Source organism: Pristis pectinata, chromosome 46, assembly GCF_009764475.1.
Source record: "Pristis pectinata isolate sPriPec2 chromosome 46, sPriPec2.1.pri, whole genome shotgun sequence".
Classification (NCBI taxonomy): Eukaryota; Metazoa; Chordata; class Chondrichthyes; order Rhinopristiformes; family Pristidae; genus Pristis; species Pristis pectinata.
The window spans coordinates 2,325,192-2,347,246 of record NC_067449.1 but is presented as its reverse complement, the minus strand read 5'-3'; positions in this window follow the sequence as shown (position 1 = coordinate 2,347,246).

Genomic DNA, 22,055 nt, shown 5'->3' with positions numbered 1-22,055 from the left:
ACTGCTCCACGTAGGCGGTTAGAATCCCTGTAAAATAGAAAATCTATGAGACTCTCATTCCCCTCCGCAAACAGAAGTCCTTTCACTTTGACGTCTGTTATTTTGACTTACGCGGGATCAGGGCCACCACCAGCGAAAGACAATATGTTCCGCGCACCATCATTTGCAGTCTGGCTGCTGACTCGCTTTGGGATGGAGAGCAGCTCAACACCAGTTTTGACATTACTGGCAACCAATTGGTTCGATGGCACCTGGGTCACTTCCTGTGCAGTTGACTACCCCGGATATGTGTCTTCGGCCGTCATTGGAAAGAGGAGGAGGAGCGGAAGTGGGAGTTTTAGCTGTGTAGATATAGTAGGGATTCAGGCACAGGACGGCAGATATAGTAGGGATTCAGGCACAGTGAGCGGACGTCTGCTTTTCTGGCTGGCTTTGCAGAGCCGAAAGACCTGCATTGTTAAAAAAAAAATGATTCCACAACCTCGTGAAAGAGACCGCGTGCATTCACCCTATCGATTCCCCTCGTGGTTTTATGCACCTTTATAAGGTCACCACCCCCCCCCCCCCCCCCCACCCACGCTCCAAGGTATAAAGTGTCAACCTGCCCGATCTCTCTCCGGAACTCAGGTCCCTCGAATCCCAGCAACGTCATCTTAAATCTCTTTATTATCTCTTTCCAAGCTTAATGGGATCTTTCCTACTGCAGGGCGACCAGAACTGAACACAGTATTCCAGGTGCGGCCTCACCGACGTCCTGTAAAACTGCAACATCACCTCTATTTCTCTCAGGAAATCTCTCCCTTGTGTCCCTCTCCAACTTCTTAAACCACGGTGTCTCCTGAGGTTCCTATGAAATTTTTCCCTTTCACCTTCAACCTATGCTCTCCCGTTCTTTTTCCCCAACCCCGTGATACAAATTGCGTGCATTCATCCTATCTGTGCTACTCATGGTTTTATACACCTCTATAAAGTCACCGCTCAGTCTCCTACGCTCCAAGTGTTGTTAATGTACCTGCCTCTCCCACTTCCTCTGGCAGCTCGTTCCACGTAGGGACCACCCTCTGAGTGAAAACGTTGCCCCTCAGTTCCCTATTGAATCTCTCCCCCTCTCACCTTAAACCTTGATTCCCAAACCCCGTGAAACCTCGTGCATTCACCCTATCTCTGTCCCTCGTGGTTTTATGCACCTCTATAAGGTCACCTCCCCCTCACGCTCCAAGGAATAAAGTCCCAAACTGCTCGACCCCTCTCCGTAACTCAGTCCCCTGGACTCCGGGCAGCATCCTCGTAAGTCACCCTCTGAGGTCTTTCCAGCCTAATGGCATCGTTCCTACAGCAGGGCCACCAGAACCGAACACAGCACTTCAAATGCGGCCTGACCAGCGTCCTGTAAAAGCGCAACATCACCTCTCGACTCCTGTACTCAGTGCCCTGTCTGATGGGGCCCAGCGTGGCGAATGCCTTGTTCACCACCCTGTCTACCTGTGACGCTACTTACAGGCAACCATATACCTGTACTTCAAGGTCCCTTTGTTTCACAACGTTTTAAGTGTATCTGCCTCGACCACTTCCTCTGGCAGCTCGTTCCATGCACGGACCACCCTCTGTGTAAAAAAGCTGCCTCTCTGCTCCCTGTTAAATCTCCGTCCTTCGCGCCTTAAACCTCTCCCCATACTCTATTATCTGCGGTTCGCTCGTCCATTTTCCCCAGTTGATCTTGATATTGTTGGACGCAGAGACAACCTTCTATACTGTCTACGATGCTACCAAGTTTAGTGTCATTTGCAGACTTTACTCGACCGCCTGTTCTGGCGTCATCTGCAAACTGGCGTGAGGTCAGGTGGCTTTTCTTCCACAGCTCCCAAGCATTGGGCCGAATGCATTACATACTGGTCACGGTAGCGTAGCGGTTGGCGTGAGGCTATCACTTTGCCGGAGATTAGCTAATAGGTGAGTCCTGAGTGGTGGTCTGTTGGTAACGGGAGTGTGTGTATTGACCAGAGTGTGAGGTTACTGCCACAGTTGCTAGGATTTGACATTTGAAGCAGTTAGCATAACGCTATTACAGCGCCAGCATTCCGCGTTCAATTCCGGCTGCTGCCTGCAAGGAGTTTCTACGTTCCACCTGTGTCTGCGTGAGTTTCCTCCGGGTTCTCCGTTTTCCTCCCAAGACGGGACGGGCTTAGGAAGATGTGGGCATGCTATGTTGGCGCCGGAATCGTGACGACACTTGTGGGCTGCCCCCCAGAACACTCTACGCAAAAGATGCATTTCACTGTGTTTTTCGAGGTACATGTGACTGATAAAGATATCTTACCTTTTCTTAATAGGAACCACTAAACCGATTCCGATCTGGCCATCATCTCCTGCTTCACGTGGTCCACTGATCACCTCCTACCTCCTCACCTGGTTTCATATGAACATTGAATGTGGTAAAGTACATCACGGGACAGGCCATTCAGCCCACAATGTTGTACCAATATGGTTGCCAATCTATACAAAATATGCTCCTCCTGTGTCACCCATTTCCCTACATTTCATATTCATATGTCGATCTCATAGTTTCTTAAACGCCCACCAAACTGTGTGCTTTCACCACCACCCCTGGTGACCCATTCCAGGCACCTGCCAGTCCCTGCGTATAAAAATCTTACCGCACACATCGCCTTCAAACTCCCCCTTCTAACCTTGAAAGCCTGTTAGCTTAACAACAGTTCTATAGACACAGACACACCTTTCAGAATGAGAATCAGGTCTGAATCAGAATCAGAATAAAGATATGTTGTCATTTTATCTTATTATCGTGGGTTCCTCCCATCAACAGGTTGTTGTCTCAAGTATATGTTGATTGTTGCCGCCAGGTGGCATTCGCTACACATGAATAGATCTTGCAGTCTGCCAGCTCACAGGTGCCGAGCCGCAGAGTAGAGCGGTTACTTGCCCGTTGAACCGCTTCCCCAGACCTCAGACACAGCAGCCGTGCTCGTTGTCACACTGGTCCAAACCCCCACCTCTCCGCCTTGCTTCCGTCGTTGCATGTTGCAGAAGCTCATGCTATTTCCTTCCAATCCACAGTCGAAGGTTCTCCCAGCCAAATTGCTTCGACGATGGCTGGTTGCATCTCGGTTTGGGCAGCCGACACATCTCCATTAATGTGAAAGTGAGAACATACCAGGAGTTGCGACGTTATGTTGCAATTATACAATAAATTGGCGAGTCTGCGCTTTGTGCATTGTGTACCGTGTTGATAACCTATTACAGGGTTGACGTCATCCCGAAAAGTGTGCAAAGGCGATTTACGCGAACGTTGCCAGAACTCGGGATCCTGAGTTCTTCGGAGAGGCTGAGCAAGCTGGGACTTTGTTCTTCGGAGAACTGGAGAACGAAGGAGACCGCAGGCACTGTAGTGCAGCAGTTAACGTAATGCTTTACAGCGCCAGCGACCCGGGTTCAATTCCGGCCACTGTCTGTCAGGAATTTTGTACGTTCTACCCAAGTCTGCGTGGGTTTGCTCCGGGTTCTCAGGTTTCCTCCCACATTCCAAAGACGTACAGGATCGGAAGTTTTGGGCATGATATGTTAGCGCCGGAAATGTGGCGACACTTGCTGGCTGCCCCGAGAACACTACGCAAAAAGATGGATGTCACTGTGTGTTTCGATGTACATGTGAATAATAAAGATACCTTGTCTGACATTATAAAGTTTCTTGAAATTATCACAGGTATAGATAGGGTGAATGTAGTATTTTTTCTCCAGAGAAGAACAAGCAAATGCTAGAGGACATCTGTTCAGCGTGAGAGGACAAAGAATCAAAAGGGGAATGAGGGGACAACTTCTTCATCCAGAGGGTGGTCAGTACGTGTAACGAGCTGAGAGTGGAAGTGGTTGAGGCAGGTACATTAACAACAATTGGACAGGTACAGGGATGGGAAAGGTTTTGAGGGATATGGCCAGAGGTTGCGGGTGAGAAGGGAAAGATTTGAAAAGGACCTGAGGGGCAACTCCTTCAGCCAGAGGGTATTTCGAAAATGGAAGGAGCTGCCAGTAGAAGTGGTTGAGGCAGGTGGAAAAACAAAATTTAGGAGACACTTTGACAGGTATATGGAAAGGTGTAGAGGGATATGGACAAAACGCGGGCTAGCATACGTGAGCAACTTGGTTGGCGAGGAAGAGTTGGGCCGAAGGGTATGTTCCCGAGATGTATTATTTTATTACTCTATGTTAGATGACCCTCTGATTTACATCTGAAGAACAGCACGGGAACAGACCCTTCTGTCCACTTTGTTAGTACTGACCAGGATGCCAAATTAGCCCAGACCTATCTGCCTGAAAATGATCCACATCTCTCCTTCCCCCCTCCTGTCCATGACACCCATCTAAATGCCACCTCAGCGACACAATGACTCTATTGGCCACAATGGACTGAGGCCGTTGAGTTCTACGGGGCGGCGACGGAAGGGATGATCCCTTTCTTGTAGAACTTGGAATCATGACCCGCCCTGAGGAGTGACACTCGCACCCGGCAAAAACGAATGACTGCACCGTTCAACTCAAGCCTCCGCTTTTGCTGCTGACTGACGCAATGTGTCGGTGTCAGGGCGAGGGGCGGGGCTTGCGGCGTTACTCTGTGAGGCGGCGAGCATCCAGAGCGCTGTTCGCTCGCCGTGAGCTCCGAAAACTCCCTTCACTTTGGAGAGAAGATCTTGAAGTTGAAAGATGCTCCTGTTACTGGAGCTGGTGGCCTGGCTTCACGGTAAGGGACAGCTCAAAACGACGGATAGTTCTGACAACCAATTTTCATTCTGTTTTCTTCACTTAGTTTACCCTTCTGCTAATTCTGTCCCTATCACCTTCCTTTCTTTCTCACCTTTTTTCGGTCCTTTTTTCCCCCTGTATTCCCATTGAAATTTCTCTCAATCCGGTTTCCTCTCTCTCGATTCCTTTCCCATGCCGTCCTCTCTTCCACATCTGTCTGTGCTTTCTGGCTTTCTCTGTCTCCGTCCCTGTCCATTGCTTTTTCTCCTCCCACCCTCCATCGCCCGAGTCTACCAGCCACTGATGTCATGCTCTCCTCCTGTCTCCCCCAGCCGCGAACTCACAAACCATCCATCAGATGCCCCCCGCTTATTCCGAGTCTCCCGGGAAGCCGATGGCGTTGACCTGCAGCGTGGAGGGCTCCGGCATGTATTACTTGTACTGGTATCGACAATACCCGGGAAAGGAGCCGGTGTTTATGTTTTATACCTACGGCACCGACATTCGGGAGCCCAAAGGGGAAGTCGATGGATTTAGCGTGGAGACACCGAAAAGCAACCAGTGCAAGCTGGTGACCCAGAGCCTGCGGGCAAATCACTCGGCCGTGTATTTCTGCGCCTGGAGTCTTCACAGTGACAAAGAGAGTCGGAAGCTCTCAACAAAAACCCCAGACAGCATGCAACAGGTAGGGCAGGGACAACCACATGTGGCCGGGACTTGTTTGGTTACTTCTGATGCAAAGCGAGGGTGACGTCGACAAGAGGCGGGTTGGAACAACGGCAAGGGAGCAGACATCCAATCATTTGGGTAGATGCAAATTAGGCTGTTCAGAGATTGTAACGTCATGCGCACCGAGCACACACCTCCGACGATCGATGTGAATAGGACTTAAAGATGAAGGCAGAGGAAAGAGGGAATAGAAACAGTGGAATTTAATTGGACAAATTAAATCTACATACAATATTGAAATTCAGTTTCACCACGGCGGTACTTTGAGAAGACGGTGATCCTTCCGTCCAGCTGATTATATTGTTTGGTTTGACGCAGCCCCCGTTTGTCCCTTTTTTTTTCCAGAGAGGAATGTCCTGACTGGTTTCAGAAATTACCACAATTAAATAAGCAATTGTAAGTTCTCCTCAAATTTGTCCTCTCATTCGCATTTTTAGAAAAAAAAAATCATGCCAAGAATCAGCAAGTTCGGTATTGAAATTCTGTTTCTGTCAATTCCCCAAGACGCCGAGGACGATGTCACTCTGTTCTGTTCGCTTAGCTCCACGAGAATGGGGACGCATCTGGAGAAGGCGGTGAAGAGGTCATGTGGCATTCCTGCCTTCATTTGTCGTGAGTTGGTATAAGCAAGAGATCCTGCAGATGCTGGGATCTGGAGCAATACACAAAAAGTTCTGGAGGAACTCAGCAGGTCAGGAAGAATCCATGGAGGGAAATACACATTCGTCGTTTCGGGCCGAGGCACTTCATCAGGACGGGACAACAAGAGTATAGAAGTCGGAATAATAAGGCGTTGGGAGGGGGAGGAACACACGCAGACAGGTGAGTTCAGGTGATAGGCGAGTCCATGTGAGAGGGGGACAGTAAGTGGGTGGGGGAAGGGGGGATACAGCAGTAATAAGCTGAGAGGTGATAGGTAGAAAGATGCAAAGGTCTGAAGAAGGAGGAATAGGGCCGGAGAGCAGGGGACCTTTATGGAGGATGGGAGGAGAGGAGATGAGCAGGTCATTAAGGCGGGGGAAGGGAGCCACAGGAATAAGGGAAGACAAAGTAGGTGGGGGGGGGGGGGGGAGAGAAAGAAACGGGCGGAGTTACCAAGAAGTTTGGGAAGTCAATGTTGAGGTCATCAGGTTGGACACTCCCAAGGCGGAACATGAGGTGTTTTCCTCCAACCTGCGTCTGGCCTCAACGTGGCAGTAGAGGAGGCCGTGGAGAGACACGTCAGTATGGGAATAGGACGTGGAATTGAAGTGGGTGGCCACCGGGATGTCCTCGCTGTTGGGGCGGATGGAGCGAAGGTGCTCGACGAAGCCGTCGCCCAATCTGCGTCTGGACTCCCCCATGTATAGGAGGCTGCACCGGGAGCACTGGCTGCAGTAAATGATACTCTAGGACTCACAGGTGGAGCGATACTTCATCTGGAAGGATTATCTGGGACCTTGAATGGTGGTGAGGGAGAATGTGTGGGGACAGGTGCAGCACTTGGTGCGGTTGAAGGCATAAGTGCCGGGGGTTGGGATGGTTATCAGTGGGGATGGACGGGTGGACAAGGGAGTCGCAGATAGAGCGGTCCTTGCGGAAAACACAGAGAAGGTGTGAGGGGAAGATGTGCCTAGTGGCGGGATCCTTTTGGATGTGGCGGAAGCTGCGGAGAAGGGTGTGTTGATCGTTGATCAACCAAGGCGGAATATGTGATGTCATATTAAAGCTGTACGAAACGTGGGTTAGACCAAACTCGGAGCCATGCGCACAGTTATGTTCGCCACAGGAGAGACAGGATGTTGCCGAAATAGAGGGAGTGCAGAAGAGGTTCATTACCATGTTACCTGGAATGGAGGGCTGTAGTTATGATGAGAGATTCGATAGGTTGGGATTGTTCTCACTGGAACGTCGTAGACTCAGGGCGGACCTTATAGAGGTTTACACATTTATGAAGGATACCGGAGAGATAATCTCATTTTTCCCAGGACGGGAGATTCCAGAAGCAGAAGGTACATGGTTATCTGAAAGGAGAGTTATTGGGTAAGGAGGGGGAAGGAAGAGGAGGAGGGAGGCGGAGTAGGAAGGTAATAAGGAGCAGAGGAAGTTGGGTAAGAGAAGGATGGGAAGAGGAGGAACAGCATGAGGGAGGACGTGGAGGGGGAAGTGGGGGAATTTGGGGAAGAGGAAGTGGGAACTGGGTTTGGGTCACGAGATCGGAAAAGAGCCATACTTCTTCCCCAAGGGTCCTGTGTTTAGTTTCTCAACACCACCAGTAGAGGGCGCAGGGCGGCTCAATATCTCCCACCGAGGACTGGGAAATACTTCGCCGGGAAGAATCGGCCCCAGAAATCCGAACCGAGAAATCAACAGCTCCTCGTGTCACCTGCAACGTCGCGCCATTCAGCCAGCGTTCCCCCAAATCCCCCGATGTGCTCTCACTCAAGATATGCACGCCCGTCTGACGTCGCCAATGGATTTCGCATCTGCACGCCTCCGCGCTTCTCTCCGCCAGGTCAAGATCATCGTCTTGCTTCGTGACTGACGGAATTGAACTTTGAGAACTATTCCTAGACTTGGGGTTTGGGAACTTGCGGCACACACACTTCGGTTTATTTTGGTCAATGTCTGAGATAAAACGGTCCCCCTCCCCCTTTATTATTACAGAATATAGAACAATACAGCACTGGAACAAGCCCTTCGGCCCATAATGTCTGTGCCAAACACAATTTCAATTTAAGCTAAATCTCTTCTGCCTGTACGTGATCCATAATCCCTCCATTCCCTGCAGAGTCATGTGTCTAACAGCCCTCTTAAACTTGCTTATCAAGTTAGTGTATGGCTATTTTTCTTAAGTTGGCGTATTTTCCAACAAAGCATCCATGTGAAAGACTGTACAGGCAGAGGCGGCGGTAATTAATATCGCCAAAGAATATTTGTAGAAACAAGAAAGTAGTGGGGGATATCGTGGTGTGATATTTTCCCCAATATACTACTAGCCTAGCCACTGAAATTGATTGAAACATCAATTCTCTGGAAAAGGTTGCTAGTCGCATCAGGTAATTCAGCTGTTGTTAAGTTTTAACATACTGATCACATTAATTTCCAGTAACAGAATTAAACATTTCGTAACAGGGCGCAGGAGAATTACTAAATAAAGTTTGACGTCAGGCAAGATCAGGCGCTCTCAGGGAAGATGACCAAGAACATTGATAAAAGAGTTCGGTTTTGAGGTTCATCTAAAAGGAGGTAAGAGACAGTAAGGAGCACCATTTAGGGAGGGAATTCCAGAGCGTGGGAAAAACAAAATAATGCGTCATTAATAAATAGATTCTAAAATTTAAACATGGCTCGTTGTGTTTCTATTGTTGCCGGTACATAACAGTGTCAGCGGGTTTTTGACAGGCGTGTGGATGGCTCTGCACCGCTGTGTAGGCGTAGTTGCACAGTAATAGAGCGCAGTTCCAGCAGCTGCCGTCCTGTTCAACTTCAGCGTGGACTCCCTGTCTCCGTCCCCTTCAATTGCCAACCCAGCATTCTCCGCTTCATACCGGACGGAGCCGCCGTACTGAATGTATCCGATCAAGGTCAGGGACTCTCCGGGAGCTTGTCTGTACCAGAATATAGCCTGTGGTGTTGTGTCATGTTCGCGGCAGGAGATGGTTGCCAGCGTGTCCTCGGCTACCGAAAGAGTGAGGGGGCTTTGACGTGGTTGCAGTCCGTGAGTCTGATCTGAAGATAAAGATGAGAAATTTCATTATCTGACAGGGCATTGGATTCCTATCTAAAACCCGTGTACTCCGGTTTTGGACTCCCCTACCCCGGAAAAAAAAGACTGTGGCCATCCACCTATCCGCCTTATCCGTTCCCCTCGTGATTTTATAAACCTCAATAAGTTCACCCCTCAGCCTCCTTCGCTCCAGTGGAAGTAATCCCAGACTAAAACGCCTGTCCTTACAGCTCAAGGTCACATCCTTGTGAATCTTTCCTGCACCCTCTCCAGCTTAGTGAAGTCCTTCCTATAGCTGGGCGACTAGAACTGCACACAATACTCCAAGTGGGGTCTCAACAACGTCTTTTACATTTCCAGCCGGACGTCCCAATTCTTGGACTCAAGTGCCCCGTCCGATGTAGGCCAGCCTGCCGCACGCCTTCTTCACCGGCCTGTCCACCTGTGTCGCCCCTCTCAGGGATATGTCGGCGTGCACACAGTCAGGACTTGCTCACTGAATAGGGAGCCTCGGAGCGGCAGGGAACGTGAAAGAGCGGAAAGCGGTAAGAGCGGGAGAAGGAAAGGCCGAGAGGTGAGAAGGGAGCAAGAGACCGAAGTAAAATAAAGGAAGTAAGGAATAGGAAAAAGGGAATAGAGATGACATGAAAATGAGTAGACATCAAAACAGATTGGTTGCAATCAATAACAGATGGAAATCTCCCTTACAACAAGCCCAGATCATCAGTCCGAGAAACAGGAACATCTTCACCCGAAGCCCTTCCTACAGTGAATTAAGAGCGGGGCGTGAAGGAGGGATTCTCTCAGTATCTTCCCCCGCCCCCTCCCCGCGATGAATGGCAGTCCCATTCGTCATCTGATTGGCGGATTGAGGTTGCGTCAGCGATACGCGTGGGTGTGCGTGGTGAGAGTGACAGGGGGATCATGAAGTTCAAAGGGGGCGTGTCAGAAGGTAGAGGCAGGGACAGGTGTAGAGCAAGCTGTGGAGGCTGGTAATGGATGGACGGAAGAACAGAGGACAGGACGCGGTTCAGAAGCAGAGGGGTGCATTGAGTTTCGGAAGGCATTGGAATGTTGAAAGGCTCTAGTGGTAGAAACGTTACAATGGACTGGGCGATTAAAGTCATAACTAGTGACAGGGTACAATGGAAGGACAATGGACAAGGATGAGAGAAGTACAAAAGAAGGCAGCGTCTGAAGGTAGTTATGGTATTAGTATTGGTTTACCATTGTCACTTGTACCGAGGTCCAGTGAAAAACTTGTCTTGCATGCCGTTCGCACAGATCATTTCATTACACAGTGCATTGAAGTAGTACAGGGTAAAAACAATAACAGAATATAGTGTAAAGTGTCACAGCTACAGGGAAGTGCTTTGCAGGTATACAATAAGGTGCAAGGTCATAAGAAGGTGGATTGTGAGGTCAGGAGTCCATCTCATCGTATAAGGGAACCGTTCAATAGTCTAATAACCATGGGATAGAAGCTGTCCTTGAGCCTGGTGGTATATGCCCTCAGGCTCCTGTATCTTCTGCCTGGTGGGAGAGGAGAGAAGCGAGAATGGCCCAGGTGGATGGGGTCTGTGATTATGCCGGCTGCTTCATCAAGGCAGCGAGAGGTAAAGACAGAGACCAAGGAGGGGAGGCTGGTCTCCGTGATGCGCTGGGCTGTGTCCACAACTCTCTGCGGTTTCTTGCAGTCCTGGGCAGAGCAGTTGCCGTACCATGCCGTGATGCATCCAGATGGGATGTGCTCTGTGGTGCATCGATCCCCTCTAAATCTCTTAGCCGTCGCACCAAATCGATGCCCTTCACTTTTATTTATGATACCGGGATACGTTCCTACACTCCACCCCATATGTACCCCTCATAATTTTATATGCCTCAGTCAGCCCTCTTAACCTCCTCCACAACATAAAACAGACCCAACCTCTCCAATCACTCCTCATAACTGAAACTCTCTATCCCAGGCGACATCCTGGCGAACCACCTCCGCCACCCCCCTCAGTGCTTGTAGCCCTCCTACTCCACCACCAATCACTTCTGCACCTCCTCTGCTGAATAAGATCCTTGCGACAGTGGGGAGACCAGAATTGCACGCAATACTCCAACTGCGGTCTCACCAAATCTTGTACAGTTGTAGTCTTGTGGTCTCAACAGAGATATATCTGGATTTATTGGGATGTTTCAAGGCATGGAAAGTATGAGCCTCAACAAAAGATGAGCTAGTCCTAAGTCCTTATGGTTAAAAAGAACACCGTTGAGTTTTACCGAATACGAGTGACTGAAAGTACATGGGTTCTGATTTTTCCGTCGCCGGATCAAAAACAAGGGTAACCCGATTGGAAGTACTTTGGTGATGCATTGGAGGGGAAGTGCGGACGGAACTATGTATCACCTGGAGATAGTTCCCGGAACGCTCTGAATGAACGTATTGGTATTGGTATTGGTTTATTATTGTCACTTGTACCGAGGTACAGTGAAAAGCTTGTCTTGCACACCAATCGTACAGGTGAATTCATTAAATAATGCAGTTACATTGAGTTAGTCCAGGGTGCATTGAGTTAGTCCAGGGTGCATTGAGGTAGTACAGGGTGAATTGAGGTAGTACAGGGTAAATTTAGGCAGTACAGGGTGCACTGAGGTGGTACAGAGTACATTGAGTCAGCACAGGGTGCACTGAGTTAGTACAGGGTGAATTGCGGTAGTACAGGGTAAAAACAATAACAGTACAGAGCAAAGTGTCGCAGCTACAGAGAAAGTGCAGTGCAATAAGGTGCCAGGTCAGAGCAAGGTAGATCCTGAGGTCAGAGTCCATCTCATCGTATGAGGGAACCGTTCAATAGTCTTATCACAGTGGGGTAGAAGCTGCCCTTAAGTCTGGTGGTACATGCCCTCAGGCTCCTGTATCTTCCGCCTGCTGGGAGAGGGGAGAAGAGAGAATGAGCCGGGTGGAGGGGTTTTTGATTCTGCTGGCTTCTTCACCAAGACAGTGGGAGGTAAAGAGTCCAAGGAGGAGAGGCTGGTTTCCGTGACCCGCTGAGCTGCGTCCACAATTCTCTGCGGTTTCTTGCGGTCCTGGGCGGAGCAGTTCCCGTGAAGTCCAGGGGGCAGTATTTTCGCAACGAAAAAGTGGTTGCCGTTAAGATAGATGTGAGGCTCGGGACCCAGGGAAGGAAGACGGCGCCTGACACCGCGCTGAATGTTCTCCAAATGCCCGGGAGGTTTTTGCCTGGGGTAGCCGCAGGAACGTGCCGCCGTGCGAGACTGGCTGCGCAAAAGTAGGTCGCCGCATCTGCCGACTCGCAGCTGTTGAGCTGCAGAGTGAAGCGGTTGTTTGCAGCTTCGTGTTCCACGGTGAACCGCTCTTCCAGAGCTGAGGCGCAGCTGCCGAACTCGCTGCAAACCCACTCCATACCCTTTCCGCCCTGCCGGTACCAGTACATGTTATAGCTGCTCATGCCGCCTCCCTCCAAGCTGCACTCGAAACGGAACTTGTCTCCCGGCCGAATCGCCGCCGCGGTGGGGGACTGGACCACGGTGGGTGCAGCCGCCAGACCTAGATTTACGTGCAAGAGAGAAATATAATTCGGATAAATGATGACGGCACAAAGTACAAAAAAAACATTTGCAATCTTCTTTGAATCAGCAGGGAGATGCATCCAGTTTATCCAAAGAATAATGCAAAAAAAAATAGAATTCCACTCACAACAGACCGGGAGCGTCAGGGATAAAGTTAGAAGGACGAAGGGCGCGTCGGAGGAGAAATCCATCGCCCTTCTGAAGAGCTGTTCTGCCGCAAACTCGCTTCCGCCCTTCTTCGCCACCAGGGCTGTGCGGGGAGGTGCCACCGGACGTGACGAAATGCCCGTGCGTGTCTATTGGTTCGGACAGCAGTGGCAATTGCCCCAGAGTCGTGAGAGTCACGCAGCACGGAGACGGGCCCTTCCGCCCCGTTACCAATGTTACCAACTAAGCAAGTCCCATTGACCTGCGTGTGGCTCATATCCCTTAAAACCTTTCCTATCCATGTACCTGCCCAAATGTCTTGTAAATGCTGTGATTGTACCTGGTTCAACCAATTCTTCTGGCAGCTCGTACCATATACTTACTGTCGTTTGTGTAAAACGAAATTCAATGTCCCCATTAAACCTTCCCCTCTCACCTTGTATCCTTGCCCACAAGTTTACCATGGGAACTAAGTCTGCCATTTTCTGACCCTCATGATCACCCTTCAGTACCCTTCCTTCCAGGAAATATATAGAACATGGAACAATACAGCACAGAACAGGCCCTTGGGCCCACAATGTAGTTCGGACAGAGCTATTCCCTCCATTTTTCTCACATCCATGTGCCATTCAAGCCCCGCTTAAAATCGCCCAATGAATTTGCCTTCACCACCCTATCAGGCAAACCATTCCAGGTGCCCACCACTCTATGAGTGAAAAAACGGACCCTTCACGACTCTTCTGAACCTTCCCCCCTCACCTTAAATGCATGACCTCTGGTATTCGATCGCTCAATTATGGGGGAAAAAGATATAGATTTTCCACCCTATTTATGCCCCTCATAATTTTATACACTTCCAACACATTACCCCTCAGCCCCTGCCGCTACAGATATAAGAGCCCAGGCGTGCCCAGCCTCTCCGGATAACACATGCCCTCTAATCCAGGCAGCGTCCTAGTACACCTCCTCTGCACACTCTCTAAAGCCTCGAAATCTTCCAATGGTGAGGTGACCAGAATTGCACGCAATACTCGAAATGCGGCCTAAACGGAATTCTACAGAGATGCATAACTTCTTGACCCCTATACTCAATACCCCTATACTATACTAATGAAAGCAAGCATTGCATAAGCCTTCTTAACCACCCTGTTTACCTGTATAACCACATTCCATGAACCATGGACTTGCACCCCAAGGTCTCTGCTCTTCACCATTGTTAAGGGTCTTGCCCTTAAGTGTGTACTGCCTCTTGACATTAGCCCTACCAAGGTGCAACACCACACATTTATCCGGGTTAAACTCCATCTGCCATTTCTCTGCCCACGTCTGCAACTGATAATTCCACCATTCTTCGTATCGTCTGCAAACTTACTACCCACCCATTAACGTACTCTTCCAGGTCATTTATGTACATCACAAACAGCAGAGGTCCCAGCACAGATCCCTTAAAATATAGTACCAGCCTTTCCAAACTCTCCCTGTAACACAAACCTTCCCGTCCCGGCAAAATCCTTCTGAATCTTGTCTGCGCCTAATCAAATCCAGTGATTAAGCCAAGTTTGCTTCGGCGTCAACTCCGTTGAAGTTGGACTTAACAGAGTAGATAGCCATCGATAGCCATCTTCCTAAATTGGGTGATCAATAAAAAAAACCATCTTGAGAAGAAGCGCACAAAAATTGTGGACATGTAATATTAGAACATAGAATATTACAGTAAAGTGCAGGCCCTTCGTCCTACCTGCTCTAGCGCATAACTAACCCTTCCCTCCAGCTCTGAGATCTATCTAACCCTTCCCTCCTGCTCTGAGATCTATCTCACCCCTCCCTCCTGCTCTGAGATCAGTAGAACTCTTGCCTCCCACATAGCCCTCCATTTCTATATCATTCATGTGGCTATCTAAGAGTATCTTAATTGTCCCACAACCTCTGCCGGAAGTGCGTTCCATGCACCCACCACTCTCTGTGTAAAAACTTCCCTCTGACATTCCCCCCTGTAACCTCCTCCAATCACATTAAAATTATGCCCCCTCATGTGAGCCATTTTAGCTGTGGGAAAAAGTCTCTGACTGTCCACTCGATCTATGCCTCTTGTCCACCTCCAGCAGGTCGCCTCTCTTCCTCCAAAGAGAAAAACCCCAGCTCAATCAGACTATCCTCTTGACATGTTCTCCAAGCCAGACATCATCCTGGTAAATCTCCTCTGCACCCTCTCGAGAGCTTCCATATACTTCCTATAATGAGGTGACCAGAATTGAACACAATACACCAAGTGTGGTCTAACTAGAGTTCTATAGAGCTGCAACATTACCTCGCGGCTCGTAAACTCAATATCCCGACTAATGAAGGCCAACACACCGTACGCTTTCTTAACAATTCCATCGACCTGCGCGACAACCTTGAAGGATCTACAAACGTGGACCCAAGATCCCTCTGTTCCTCCACGCTGCTTAGAGTCCTGCCATTAACCTTGCACTCTGCCTTAAAATTCGATCTCCCGAAGTGTATCACTTCACACTTTTCCCGGTTGAACTCCCATCTGCCACTTCTCATCCCAGGTCTGCATCCGATCAATGTCCTGTTGTAATCTGCAACAACCTTCTACACTATACACAACACCACCAACCTTCGTGTCCTCAGCAAACTTGGTAACCCACCCTTCCACATCCCCATTCAAGTCATTCAAAAGGCAGTTTATACATCCGTCTGTCAGGAAGATAGATATTTGCCTCAATTTTATTGTTTTACTTTATTGAGGACTGAATGAATTATTTGTGTTCTTGTCAATAAACATTCTGCAATGCTTGGTCTGTTTCAAGGTTGAAAGCGCCCTCTTTTGGCCCATAGGGAAAGTGCGTTCAACAGTTGCTGATTGATCCATAATACCTTCACCGTTCTATCTCCTTTGCTCTTTCTTTTCCACTATAATTATTTTATATTCTTCATATGAAGCATATAACATTCTGAGGTGGCTCGGCACCGTAAACTCAGGGTATTTTATTTCCATGAATTAAATTGCCGGAACGACAATGCAGTTGGAAATAAGAGGGTGAGACAAGTTGGCAGCTGAACTGAGAGACGTGAGAGCGAAAGGGGGAGGGAGGAAGATACGGAGAGAGAGGCTGTGGTGGAGAAAGTCAGGGAGAGAGAGGGAGAGCGAGGAAGGGAGCTATAGAGTGAATGATACGTAGCAGGGAGGGGGAGAGGGAGGGGCAGGAAAGACAGCTGGAGATAAGGGCGGAGAAATGGTGTTTAACCCAGACAAATGTGAGTTATTGCACTTTGGGTGGGTAAATGCAAGAGGAAAGTATGCAATGAATAGCAGGGCACGGAAGTGCAGTGATGTGCAGAGGTATCTTGGGGTGCAAGTCCACAGCTTCCTGAAAGTAGCAACACAGATAGACGGGGTGGTTAAGAAGGCGTACGTCACGCTTGTCTTCCTCGATCAGGGCATTGAAGTATTCTGGATTCCAGCATCTGCAGTCACGGGTTCCCCCATTTTACTGCTCATCAACATCATTGTTTCAAGATGTTCAGTTCAACAGAAGAATGGCAGAATGAGAGACACGGAAAATAAACCATAGAAAAATATGGAAAGCGCGAATAATTTCATAAAACCTGTGCGCAGGTTCATTTCCGGCCAATATCTGTTCAATTGCGCTCAACGGACAGCAGAAGGCGGTATGGAACCAGAAAACTCGGAAGAGAATGAAGCAAGAAACAGGAACTATTCGGTCAATCTCTGTCTCTGAAGCATCATCTCCCGACTGTTGTGGGCAGGGGAATGCCGTGAGGGGAGAATGCTCCTGGACTATGATAGAGGTATATAATAGACATACTTCTATCAGGTGCCTCTATCAGATATAGGTATATAAAATATTGAGAGGAATAGATAGAGTAGACAGTCAGTGCCTCCTTCCCAGGGCACCAATGCTCAAGACGAGAGGGCATGGCTTTAAGGTTATGGGTGGGAGGTTCAGGGGAGATGTCAGGGGGAGGTTTTTCACCCAGACTGTGGTTGGTGCATGGAATGCACTGCCTGGGGTGGTGGTGGAGGCAGGTACATTGGACAGGTTCAAGAGTTTGTTGGATAGGCATATGGAGGAACGTGAGATAGAGGGATATGCGGGAGGAAGGGGTTAGGTAGTGTGAGGGTGGTTTGATGGACGGCACAACACGGTGGGCCGAAGGGCCTGTTTTGTGCTATATGGTTCTATGGTTCTATGGACTATTTCTGCCGGACAACTGAAGCAGAACCTCCTGACTGCTGTCAGGCGGGGAAGGGAATGAGTGAGGGATGGGGCTGGAGAATTTCTGCAGCCCCCGCTCTGAGGCATAACCTTCAGCCCTCCAGCGTAGGAAAAACCTCTTGCTTTGTTCTGGAGTGAGAGGCTTCCATCAGGTCGTCCCCTCAGCAACCGAAGCTCAGAAAACAACCCAAGTTTTTCCAATCTCTAATAATAGAGCTACAAGGAGTGTGTGGGCAAACTTGGGTTGTTTTCTCGTGAGGCTGGGGGCCGGAGGGGACCTGATGGAAGCTTAGATTGTGCCTCATATAATGTTATTGAGTTCTGTAAGGTACTCGAGTATTAGACATTTCGACACTGGGTCTCCTCTATCTTCGCCTCTTATAATCTCATAAACACCTTTCACGTCTCCCCTCAGCCTCCGCCGCTCCAGAGAAAACCACCAAAGTCTGCCCGACCTCTCCTTATAGCTCATGTTCTGCAATCCAGGCTGAATCCAGGTGAACCTCCTCTGCACCCTCCCCAAAGCCCCCACATCTCTCCTGTAACGGGCCGACCAGAACTGCAAGCAATATCCCAAGTGCGGCCTGACCAAAGTTTTGTACCGCCGCAGTGTGACTTCCCGACGTTGGCAGTCGATGCCCCGACGGATGAAGGCAAGCACGCCGTACGCCTCCTTTGCAGCCCTGTCTACCTCCCTGGACACTATATATGAAGCAATTTGTTTCCTTCGTATCTCAGAACAAAGACTCATCGAGTAATTACATTGGAAGAATTAATTTTATTAATCATTTCACATTCATGAGTACATTGATATAACGAATTAATATACAGACAGCAAAGTCCAACATAGCATCCCCGCTACTCGCCTCCAGCCACTGTGCCCATCTCGTCTTCATAAATGTCCAAATTAAAATCTCGTGTTTGCAAATTCGTGAAGACCAAGCCAATGAAGGCAAGTCTGGTTGTAATACATTCGAACCGCCACCGACATATATCGGTGAACATCTTTAACGAGTGGATTTCAACTCTTTCTTATAAACAATTATTCTTCCTGCTGATAGCTTGATACTGGGAACTGCACTGATAATCCGCTGTACTGCATTCGGATATTTCATCCTTCTGCATCAGGCTCACCAGATGACGTTCCCAATGATCCTGTTTAATTCTTTCTGATTCCCGGTGTCCCTTTAAGTGGCCAGGTTCTGTTTCACGCCCTTCCTCCAAACTCACTGGGATCCCGCTTTCTCCCCGCGCTCCGTGTAAGCTCACGAAAGCCCCGTTATCTGTGCTGTCACAGTGGTCCCGTCTCACGCCTCTGCTTCCTCAGGAGGCTAAAGAAATTTGGCATGCCCCTTTGACACCCCCAATTTTTGTCGATGTTCCATAGAAAGCATCCTATCTGGATGCATCATGGCTTGAGACGGCAACTGCTCTTCCTGACACCGCAAGAAACTGCAGAGAATTGTGGAAACAGCCCAGCGCGTCACGAAAACCAGCCTCCACTCTATGGACTGTTTGCACCTCTCGCTGCCTTGGTGAAGCAGCCAGCATAATAAAAGACCCCACCCACCCGGCTCATTCTCTCTTCTATCCGCTCCCATCAGGCAGAAGATTCAGGAACCTGAGGGCACGTACCACCAGGCTCAAGGACAGCTTCTATCCCACTCTGATAAAACTATTGAACGGTTCCCTTATATAATGAGATGGACTCTTGACCTAAAAATCCACCGTGTTTGACCTTGCGACTTATTGTCGAACTGCAATGCACTTCCCTGCAGCTGTGACACTTTACTCTGTACTGTTATTGTTTTTACCTGTACTACCTCAATGCACTCTGCACTAAGTCAATGTAACTGCACTGTGTAATGAATTGACCTGTACGATCGGTATGCAAGGTAAGTATTCCACTGTACCTCGGTACAAGTGACAAGAATAAACCAATACTGTTTAACATTCAGCAAAAAAAAAATGAAGTTATATTAGTGCGGAAAATCTAACAGTCTGAAACCCCAGAAGACCCGGCCGTACCGGGTTACCCGAGGTTTACTTCATACACATTTCCCACCGTAAAAACTAACCGCACATCATCACTACCGCACATCCCACCATCCATCTACATAAAACTGCCCCCGAAACCCACGCAATACATTGTAAAGGCACAAGCATTCACACCCCATCCTCAGAATCCCCCTTACCACTCGCGCAACAACCCAACCACCCTCAATAGAAAGTCCCACATAGAGAGACCCTCCCCACAAAGTCCCCAGCGGCCCATCAGCCTCGTTGATTTCAGACCTCTTTCATCCACCTGCAAGTGGGCTCGGTCATGCCTATCAGGGATTCTTCTCCTATGCATTGTTCCCGGGTCCTTCCGCCGCAGGAATTTCTTCCTTGCAGTTGAAGTGCCGCCGCAGTATCTTGCGCACCTGGAGGCACATGAACAGGGCGTAAGATGTGATTGGTCAGGGGGGAGTCGGTAGCCGGTAAACAGACCCTCTGGCCTCACTGATCCACGGCGAGGACCCGCCACCCACTCACCCCAAGCCCATATTGAGCCATTTTGTTTTATCCTTCACATATTCTCGTGAACTCCGCCCTGATTCTACCACTGGTTTAAAGGCGGCGCGGGAGATGGAGCCCCGTGAGTTTAAAGAGAATGGGAAAACGGGGTACTGGTGAGTTTAAAGGGACGGTGAGAGACAGTGCCCCGGTGTGCGTAAAGCGAGTGGGGGAAACGGTGTCTTAATATCTCTAAAGGGAAAGTTAAAAGAGATATAGGTGAGTTTTAACGGGGTCCCAGGGTATTGAAAGGGAGCGCGAGAAGCCGCCTTTGTGAGTCTTCGGTTAACGAGAAATGGGGTAGCAGTGAGTTGATAGGGAGTGTGAAAGGGGGTCTCGGTGAGACCAAATGGCGTGCAAAACGGGGTCCCAAAGAGCGTCCCGGTGTCTCACGGGAGGACAGGAGGCGGTACCCAGGCGAGTTCAAAGGGAGCGCACGGAAGGGTATCCCGGGGAGTTTAAAAGGGACGGTTTCAAGCGGCCGATTGACCCATTTACCCTTCCTACTTTAGGATGTTGGAGGAACTCAGGGGGAACCAGCGCCGCCGCAAGGAGAACGTGCACACTTCCCGCGAAGGCAGCGCAGGAGGTCGTCTGGCGCTCTGAGGCAGCTGCGCCGCTGCATCTGGGCGGTCAGAGAGCCGGGTCTGACTTCAGTAGAATACACCAAATCTCCCTGCGCCAAATGCAAACGGGCGCTGCCGCCCAACTCCAGGGGAACCCCCGGCTATTTCACGTGGGGGAACGGGTATATTGCACCTGCCTCGTATTGGGTAGTGGTCGTCGGAGCACCACAAGAGCCCTTCCCCTCTGGGACAATCCTCCACCATGAATATATCATTGTGGGCCGAATGGCTTGTTCCTGTACAGTACTGTTTTATGAACCCCAGGGATCTGGTCACTCAGGCCCGCATGGGGAGGGGGGATCAACTGGCGGATTCATTCGGTTACCCTCACCTCTCCCTCACCAAATAAAAAGCCGTGGAAAATGTATTATGGGTAATTATCTCACCTCTTGAAAATATGCCTGCACTTCGGGGTTGTCTTGTTCGTTCGACCCCAAGTACAACACTTGAGCCTCACCAACCATCCGGTCGCATTCCTCATCCGTCAAGATCTGCACGCCTGGGCCTACAGGAGGAGAAGACGTTAATCACGCTGCGCCTGAGCGCCGGTCAGAGACAGAAGGAGGAGAACCGACTGGATAATGGGGTGGTGGGTGCTGTGTGTGGAGGGCAGTGATGCAGCAAGCGGCATTGGAATTGGAATTGGAATTAGTATTGGCTTGGTATTGTCACATTTACTTTTTAAGAAGAGTGAAAAAACTCTTGCAGTAGCGTTGATGCAGATCAATCGATTGCAGCGTGCATTGAGGTCGTGCAAGGTAAAACAATAACAGAATGCAGAATAAAGTGTAACAGCGACAGAAGAGTTGCACTGCAGGTAGACAATAAAGGCGCAAGGTCTTAACGAGGGAGATTGTGAGGTCAAGAATCCATCTTATCTCACTAGGGGGACTGTTCAATTGCCTCATAACGGCGGGATAGAAGCTGTTCTTGATCCTGATGGTACGCGCTTTCAGGCTTTTATATCGTCTTCCCGACGGGTGGGGGTGGGGATGGAGAAGAGGGAATGTCTGGGATGGATGGAATCTTTGATTATGCTGGCTGCTTTACCCGAGGCAGCGAGAAGTATAGACAGAGTCCACGGAGGGGAGTCTGGGTTCTCTGATGTGCTGAGTTGTGTCCACAAATCTCTCCAGCTTCTTGCCGTCTCGGGCAGAGCAGTTGACATGCCATGCTGGGATGCATCCGGATAAGATGCTTTCTACCGTGCATCGGTTAAAGTTGATAAGGGTCGGCCGAGACATGACAAATGTCTTTGGCCTCCTGGAGGAAGTAGAGGAACTGGTGAGCTTTCTTGACGATAACGTCTAAGTGGTTGGACCAGGAGAGATAATTAGTGATGTTCACTCCTGGGAACTTAAATCTCTCAACCCACTCAACCTAGGCACCGTTGATGTACACAGGTTCATGTACACCGACCCCTTTCCTGAAGTCAATGTCCAGCTCTTTTGTTTTTGCTGACATTGAGGGAGAGGTTGTTGTCATGAAACTATGCCACTAAGCTCTCTATCTCCTTCCTGTACTCCGACTCATCGTTATTTGAGATACGGACGACGACGGTGGTGTCATCTGCAAACTTGTAGAACATTGATACCGGTCTACTCTGAAATCCTCGACGAGTGCCTCGTCAGTGCCACTACAGCGCCCCGCCTAATTCCCCTCCCCAATCCCTCCACCGCATGTCATAAATTGATCTCCGCACGT